Source organism: Marmota marmota, unplaced genomic scaffold, assembly GCF_001458135.2.
Source record: "Marmota marmota marmota unplaced genomic scaffold, marMar, whole genome shotgun sequence".
Lineage (NCBI taxonomy): Eukaryota > Metazoa > Chordata > Mammalia > Rodentia > Sciuridae > Marmota > Marmota marmota.
Window position 1 is genome coordinate 114,513 of NW_025999987.1, and position 9,035 is coordinate 123,547.

Here is a 9,035-nt window from a genome sequence, read left to right on the forward strand (position 1 = left end):
TTCTGAAACACAGAATAAGACAAAAACAAAGGCAGGGTGCAATGGCACACACCTGTGATCCCAGTGGCTCGGAAAGCTGAGACAAGAGGATGGTGAGTTTAAAGCCAGCCTCGGCAACAGCAAGGCACTAAGCAACTCAGTGAAACCCTGTTTCTATGTAAAATACAAAATAGGGCTGGGGATGTGCCTCAGTGTTCAAGTGCCCCTAAGTTCAATCCCTGGTACCCACACCACAAAAAAAAAAAAAAAAAAAAAAAAAGGGCTGGGGATGTGGCTAGTGGTTGAGAACCCCTGAGTTCAATCCCCAGCACATCCTCCCACAACACCCCCCCCAAAAAAAAGAGAAACACAAAGGAAGTCAAAGAATGATATAAATGGAAAAGATTGAGAAATAACATATAGCATAGAGGGAGATCATAAGTTTCCAGGAGAATAAGTAAGGGATGCAGAAAGAGTATTGGCTTTAGGGACCTAATCCTCTTGTCTCATGGTTATCATTGTCTTCTATAGCTCAGTCATTGCTGTCTACCTCTAGTCCAAAAATCCTTATGCCTGAGAGAAGGGCAAATTCTTTGGCTTCTTTCTTGGGCACTGCTTCACTTTAACTTCTCACATACACCCTGAGGATGAGGAAGTAAAGAGGGCACTCAGGAGGTTGCTGGGGAAAGAAGGGGATTTCAGGGAGAAATGAGGGGAAAGAAAAGTTTCTTCATAATTTTTCTTAAATGTTCAGTTTCCTAGGCCAGGCCCCTGCAGAGGGCCAGTGTGACTGTGTGGTATCTAAGAGAGAGATGGAGGTCCAGTTAAGCTGTATATATCCACAAAACATCTTAAATTCAAACATGATCATTCCTGTTGGTTATAAGTATTTCTTCTCCATACTGTCTTTACTGCCCTCACTTCTACAGATTCCCTAACTCTGCCATGCCCATTTCTGGCTATATCATCTCTCTCCATTTGTCATGTCCAGTGTAGAAGAACCAGTCCAGCATTCTGGAAACTTTGCACATTATCTTAGTTATTTCTGTCTAACTACAGCCCAAATATCCTTATGCCCCAAATACTACTTAATGTGCTTTCTGAATTAAGAAGCATTTTTCATGTTTTGTGAAATAAGAAACATTTCTCATGCTTTTGCAAACAAGTTTGAGCTCCAAGTTCACTTCTTTGCTTGCATCCATCCACACCATTACAATGGATCATATACATGTGTGTGTGAGTGTGTGTATATGAGAGAGAGAGAGAGAGAGAGAGAGAGAGAGAGAGAGAGAGAGAGAGAGAGAGAGGAAGACTGAGGCAAAAAAAGAGAAAATGGGAAACTAAAGAGTCAGATAAGAAAAGATAAGTATCTTTAATTCATATCTGAAACTGAAAAACATGTTTATACCTACAATTCTTAATATCTAATCTCTATATGTTTGTTTCTTTTCCATTCCATTTTTAATTGTTTTCATCTCCATTATAGATTTCTCCATTCTGTTCTAATTGTCTTGTCATCATCACTTCTAATTCCTACCATGTCTTCTTTCCTTCTTCATCAGGGTGCTTTATTTTCCCTTACTTGAGGAAGATTAATGGGGAAGTTGAAGCTCTGAGAATTTCATGATTTCACCCAAGAATATACAGCAATGTTTTAAAACTTAACTGAGATATTTAATCCAATGACTTTCCAAGTATATGTTGTTGCTTTTACAACGTTATCAAATGTACCAGCAACTTAGAATTTACATCAAAATGGGTTATCAGGCAGAAAGTTCCATTACTTCAGCCCTAGCATTTTCCTGACCATCCAGCTTTCCAAGGATCACAACACTGACCCCATTTTTGGAGTTGATTTTCTTCTACTCTCAATCTCTTCGTATGACAATGACCCTGGATCTGTCTTCAACTGTTACACAGTGGATAATAGCTGTTCTGAATTCATCTTCCAGTGGAATTCTGGGTTTCTGACCAGCCTGCAACAGCCAGACATAAACACAAATTCAGATTGTAGGTGATAAAATATTGTGATGGAGCATGGATGAAGAAAGAGACTTGGAAGAAGGAAAAGGAACATCAGTATAAGCCCCATTTTCTATGAAATCCTATTTCCTTTTCAATGCCTGTCTATACTCATACTTATCAAAGCCTCACAAGAATGGAATGGAGAATAGAATAGAGAACCTGTCTAAAATAGAACCATTCTCACCTCTTTCCCCTTCCCATTTGCCTTTTTCCCTCAATAGCTCACACCATCTTGATGTCAGTCCTGTTGTTCAGATAGTTCAGATGTATCTCTCTTGAGTTGAACCCCTGTAAGTCCAGCTGCCCACTTGACATCTCCACTTAGACTTCAAATCCAGGATGTTTCACATCAGGACTGTCATCTTTTTCCATCTGAACCTGTTTCTTCTCCTGCATCCCAGTCATCACTTCTAGTCAATTTCATCTCAACAGTTCTTACGTCCATCTGCTTCTCTCCTTTCCCACTGTTTCCACCTTACTTGAGGTCTGAGTGTTGCTCATTTTTACTGTAATAGCTTCATCACTAGCATATCAATAGTAATGTTATGCAGATAGATTATGATGTGATAACCAAATCAAAATCTTAGTGATAAGAAACAGGTTTATCTCTTGCTGTTGGCACATGCCTATTACCATCTATCCAGAATTTTTGCCATGTCACTCTTTCTCAAGTATGTAAACTGACAGAATAACCTCCATTTTGCTTTTTGTTTGTTTGTTTTTCCAGGTTTAGATGCAATTTAATAATAGTTCACTTTCAAAATAAAAGTTATCATAAGTGAAACCATGAAATTTCCTAACACTTGCTTTTAATACATTGCACTAATATTTTAAAACAACTCTGAGAAACCAATATTTACAATACATGGAAGATTTATGAAAAATCTGCCATCGGGTATATTCTTGTGTGTATATATTTGTATATGTAGAACCCAAGAGATTACATGAATGAGGAAATAACAGTCTATATGTCATGTCTTAACAGCAGAACAAGAGTACAGGGTGTGAAAAATTTCAGAGCATGGGGTCTGGAACAGGAGCAGACATCTTGTTTCAAAATTTAAAGTTTTCTCAGGACTGAAGTCAAAATCTTAACTGCCATAGAAAAAGAGAAGCTTTTCCAGCTTTAATTGTTCATCTGCATCAGAAAGTCCAGTATCCCTGAGATAGGAACCACTGCAATATGAAGGGAGTGATAGGTTCTCCCAAAGGAAGATTGTTGCTTAATTTGGACAACTTGCCCTGGTCATTGGGTATAAACTTTTGTTTCCCAGCGTAATGCTTCACGGCACCAAGACATTTCAGTAATGGTTCATCATAAACCCAGCATTCATGGAATAACTTTGTCTCCCACTGAATTTCCTTCTCTTTCCTTTCTCGAGCTTCTGCTCTTTGTCTTTCTTCAAGTCAGTGCTTTGCTTCAGTTGCTGCATCAATGTCTCTGATTTTTAAATTGAAAGTGACATCCTTCCAAAGGCAGTGGGACTCATATTCATTCTGATCTTCCAACTTCCTCACTTTCTTCTTGACTATAGGCAACTTCTTGGTATCTACAAAGACTGTATTTTCCCCTGTTGTGTATTTTGCTTACATTACACCATTCCATTCCCCTTTAATTGAGCAAAAAGACTTCTTGTCATTTGGAGAAAAAAAATCTCAGCAGTAATTCTGTGTTTCTTGCCTCCATAGAAAGGTTTAGTGTGGAAGATGATATTTGCACTATAACCAGTTTTGGAACAATTAATATTGCATTCTCCTCCTAGTTCCACCCAGGGCACTGTGAGGATAGACCTTCCATAACCATTGGGGAATGTGAGAATGTAATGCTCATCATAGTCTAGCCATGAGACACAGCCTTTCCCTATGATGTGCACCCCAATTGACATCCCAAGGAATTTTGATTTAGTCCAGATATGAGCATTGAATTGGATTTTCTTGTTAAAACAGTCAGCATAAAAGGCTGAAATGGGTGGATGATGGGAAACCTGCTCAGCCACTTTTGTTACACTGTTTTTGGAAACCCAGGGAACTGGTCATTCTGAAACTAGCTCTGTGTTCTCTTCAGTGTCATTTGGTAATGTCCAGTGACACTGAAAGATCTCACCCAAAATGGCTTTTTGGCAACCAATCCTTTCCTTCCTGCATGAAAGGCGGAGAGGTACCATTTCACAACCTGAACCATTCGATCCCTGGGAACTTTCTGGTCACTAATGCTCACAAACAGGTCCGGATGTGCAAAAAAAAGTCTGCATACATCTCTAAAAGAGATCTTCTTTCAAGAATAAATGTTGGAAGAACTACCTTAGTAAGATCCATTCCAAGCCTAACCTGTGACAAGAAGTGCATGATAACACTCTTGTGCTCTTCCACTGATCCTGCCTCCCCATCATGGTCTCTATCAGTCATGTAAATCAAAAAGGTCAGCATCACTTGTACCATTGGACATGGAAGAATTCAGTGATTCTGTGGTATCTGGGCGCTTTAGGCTATTTCACAAACTGCTATGTGTCAAGACTGAGGCAGAACCAGAAGAATCTATTAACCGTTTTTGGGATGATGATAGAATTCATCAGCATCATAGAATTCATCTTCACTGCTACAGTTAGAAAACTCTGGAACTGTATTTGGAAACAAGGTGACATGACATGGAGAAGTTAGACTGCTACTAGGTGGTGAATGCCAACTGCCTGTACTATTTCATGTTGGAGTCTGATGATGTCCCAAGGTAGCTAATTCAGGTTCAATGGGTAAGGAAGACAGACGCTGCTCTGACTTACAAAACTGAGCTGGTTCTGGAGGTAAGACAGTCTGGGAAGGCATTGTGCTGATTACAGGTTCCAAGGGACTGGGTTGATATATTGCATCTACAGGATTAACAGTAGTTTTAGCAATCTGCAGCAACACCATGCAGTATTTAATAGATTCTACCATGCTGTTTGTTGTTTCTTTGAGAGTTTCAATTTTCTTTCTCTGTTCATCATCTTCACAGTTTTGAAGCTTGTCATCAAAAAGCTTTAGTTGTTCTATCAAGATTTGTAAGGTAAGCATCTGCCTATGTTAGTTTCTTGTCAAAGTCTTGGACACTAGGAACAAATCCTGAATCCAAACCTCCGCAAGCGGCCAGCAAGAAAGCCATTCTCCGAAGCCCCAGCCCTGGGTGCCTTCTGGGGCGGGAGCCGGGGGCTGCTTCAGCGCACCCCTTTTCTACTCCCTCAATCAGATTCCCGGACCCGCGGTAGAGCAGGCGGCCTAGCCAGAGGTTCAGCCAGTCCCCCGGAGCACCGCGTCGCTCCGCCTCTATTTTGAATATTGCTAGTTTTTAGGGCAGAAGGAAAGAGTAAGTGTGACAAATGGTAAACTAACACTTAAACCTTCCATCCAGAAGTGGAAAACACTCCAAACACTTGTCATTTACCAAAGCAAATCTTGTGGCCACATCTAATTTCAAGGGCAAATAAGCCAACCATGTGCCAGGAAAAGGCCAGAAATATTTGATATGAATGACTACTAACTGCTTTCTTGCCTCCTGTTTTGCCCAATTCTTGTTATCTATACTGCCACCAGAGAAATCACTCCAATATACAAATTTGACCATAGTACTCTCTTAGCCAAAAATAATAAATGGATTCCATGTTATTAAACATAGAACCCAAACTCTTAGATCAGGCTCCTGCTTTCCTAATTTTACCATTCCAATCTCCTATGACTGAACCACCTAGAATCCTGCAATTTCGTGAAACTACCTGCAAGTCCTTGAACCACACCAAGCTCTCTGTCACCTCTAGCCTTTTCTGGAAAAAAAAAAAAAATCTCCCTTGCAATTCCCCTCTACAATCAAAAAATAAAAAATTAAAAGATAAAATAAAAATAAAAAATAAATCACCTTTTATTGTCTACCGCCCCAGTCAATAGTAAGGAATTGAAGATCAGGACTTAAGTTTCATACACTTTTATATTCTAGTGTCTGGCACAGTACCTAGCACAATAGGCACAGTCAAACCTCCACATCCTCAGGTTCTGGGGTTTTGTTTGGTTGGTTGGTTTTGTGTGTGTGTGTGTGTGTGTGTGTGTGTGTGTGAGAGAGAGAGAGAGAGAGAGAGAGAGAGAGAGAGAGACTGGGGATTGAACCCAGGGCTTTGCATATTCTAGGAAAGCAATTTACTACTGAGCCATACTCTCAGACTCTGAATGGTAACAAAAAAATCACATACACGATTTGGAGATTTCCACTGAGGAGTAATTGCACAAGGAAGCCTGGAATCTTCCATGGAAAAACTAATTCAGGGAATTCCCTACCTAGAGAGGATGTGGATTCAGAGAAATGATGCCCTTTCAAAGAACTTGAACAACAAATTTGGACTATAGACTTCTTTCTCTTCCCTCCTTAACTGAAACTAAGGAAAGAACTATTCCAGACTCCCTGAGTGTCCGCATTCCCAAATATGGGAAGGATTTCTTCTTGGAGGCCTGACATTTTTGCTTCCTAATGTCCATGTTAGAGAGGATGCTCTTGTTCTTGTCATAACTTCTCTCAAAGACAGAATTTTTTTTTAATACCAGAGATTGAACCCAGGGGCGCTTAACCACTGAGTCACATCCCCAGCCTTTTTTTGTATTTTATTTAGAGACAGTCTTACTGAGTTCCTTGGGGCCTCACTAAATTGCTGAGGTTGGCTTTGAACTTGTGATCTTCCTGCCTAAATCTCATGAGCTGCTAGGATTACAGGTGGGCACTACCACGCCCAGCAAAGACAAAATATTCTTACCTTGTTTGCTTTTTAACAAAATCAGAAGCCAGATAAAAGTGCAGAATTCGTTGTTTGTTTGTTTGTTTTTCCCCAGAACTAGGGATTTTGATAGGTTAAGAAGATGGAACAAATGGCACAGAAGTCCATGAAACTCACATGTTGCCCCAAGCTGATGGGTGGCTCCCTTCTTTGAGCAAAGCCCCACAAAAAATTTCTCAAAGTGCTTTGAGGATGAATAATGCTTTAGAAATATAAATCAAACTCAATCCAAAACTACTTTGAATTCTTATTTACTGAGGGTTGGAGTTAAAATTCAGTGAAAACAGATTGGTTGAATGAAAAGCATGGCAAATTCTCTCCCTAAAAGTCACCAATATATGTGGACAAAATAAAAACCACCATTTCAGGACTCTAATTTAACCAAAGGCATTTCACACACAGATTTATCAGCAAAGCCCATGGGGCTTTACTGGCTTAAAGCACACTTTCCAACCAATCATGACTGACCAAAAACTTTGCTTTCCCTAGGGGAATACCAGGAAACCAAACTAAAAATAAATAAATAAGGTGGGGGTAGTTCAATGGTAGAACACATGCTTAGCATGCACAATGCTATAGATTCAATCCAAGCACCAAAAAATAAAATGATGAAATTTCTTTTAAAAGATGACTAATCACTAAATGATTATGTAAATGGCTACACACAGCAAGGGAAACATATTTCATAGAACTTGTCCATAAAAGTAATTAAACAAACAAAAGTAGCAACAGTTGCTATCTCTTAGAAATAGAGTGATTATAATTTAGACATGATAGTTTTATCTAAAGTGTCCAATTTTAATGTTGTAGGGACAGACAAGGCAAAGCATTCCAGCCAGATTCAGAAGGCAAAGCTTTTGCTGTAATCAAATAATCCCCTGAACCCCAAGTTAAGGTATTTTCAGAATTTTATACCCAATATGTAAGGGGAGGGGCTCAGAAGTTCACAGTTTGCAGAAGTTCACATAAAAGCAAATTTTTCTTTCACTGTTTTGGGAAAGTTAACCCTTCAAGGATAACACCTGAGAAGGGGACAGCTTCTTCTCCCCTTTCTTTCCTCACCCTGCCAGCTATTATCATGGAGCCCAATTAGTAACTTCTCTTATCTTGGAGAGGTAAACATCTCTTTTATTGCTGAGTAATATTCCATTGTGTATATATGCCACATTTTTTAATCCATTCATCTACTGAAGGGCATCTAGGTTAGTTCCACAGTTTAGTTATTGTGAATTGTGCTGCTATAAACATTGATGTGGCTGTGTCCCTGTAGTATGCTGTTTTTAAGTCCTTGGGTATGGAATGAGGAGAGGGGTAGCTGGGTCAAATGGTGGTTCCTTTTCCAGTTTTCCAAGGAATCTCCATATTGCTTTCCATATTGGCTGCACCAATTTGCAGTCCCACCAGCAGTGTATGAGTGTACCTTTTCCCCCACATCCTTGCCAACACTTACTGTTGTTTGTCTTCATAATAGCTGCCATCTGGCTGGAGTGAAATGATATCTTAGAGTAGTTTTGATGAATCTCTGTAATTGCTAGAGATTATAAACATTTTTTCATATATTTGTTGATTGTATATCCTCTTCTGAGAAGTGTCTGTTCAGGTCCTTGGCCCATTTGTTGATTGGGTTATTATTATTATTATTATTATTATTATTATTATTATTATTTGCTTAGCTTTTTGAGTTCTTTATATTCTCTGATATAAGGAGGCTGATTCATAGTGGGGTAGGGAGGGGGAGCATGGGAGGAATAAAGGAACTCTAGATAGGGCAGAGGGGTGGGAGGAGAAAGGAGGGGGCAGTGGGTTAACCAGGATGGTGGAATGTGATGGACATCATTATCCAAAGTACATGTATGAAGACACGAATTGGTGTGAACATACTTTATATACAACCAGAGATATGAAAATTTGTGCTGTATATGTTTAATAAGAATTGTAATGTATTCTGCTGTCATTTATTTTTTAAAAAATCAATTTAAAATTTTTTTTTAAAAAAGTAGACTTCTCATGCTCTGGAAGATGGCGGCGAGGGGAGTGCATTGCCCCCGTGTGCTGCTTCACTGTGTGGGAGTATGACAAGTCAGGACGGCTAAAGGATATCTTGTTAGGAATTTCCAGCAATAGTGGGGTGCTCCGGAACCTGGAGGAAGGATTTCCATCGCACGAGGATCGGCTACGGGGACTCAAACTCGAGAGGTTTGTCGCACAGAGGGTAACAGCTTATTCAGCAAATCGCCCCGCGGC

At 39.7% G+C, this 9,035-nt stretch overlaps 1 pseudogene; it reads right to left on the reverse strand.

Annotated features, from left to right (window-relative positions):
- Positions 1 to 3,147: 3,147 nt before the first annotated feature.
- Positions 3,148 to 5,198, reverse strand: LOC107160846 (annotated as a pseudogene).
- Positions 5,199 to 9,035: the final 3,837 nt, after the last annotated feature.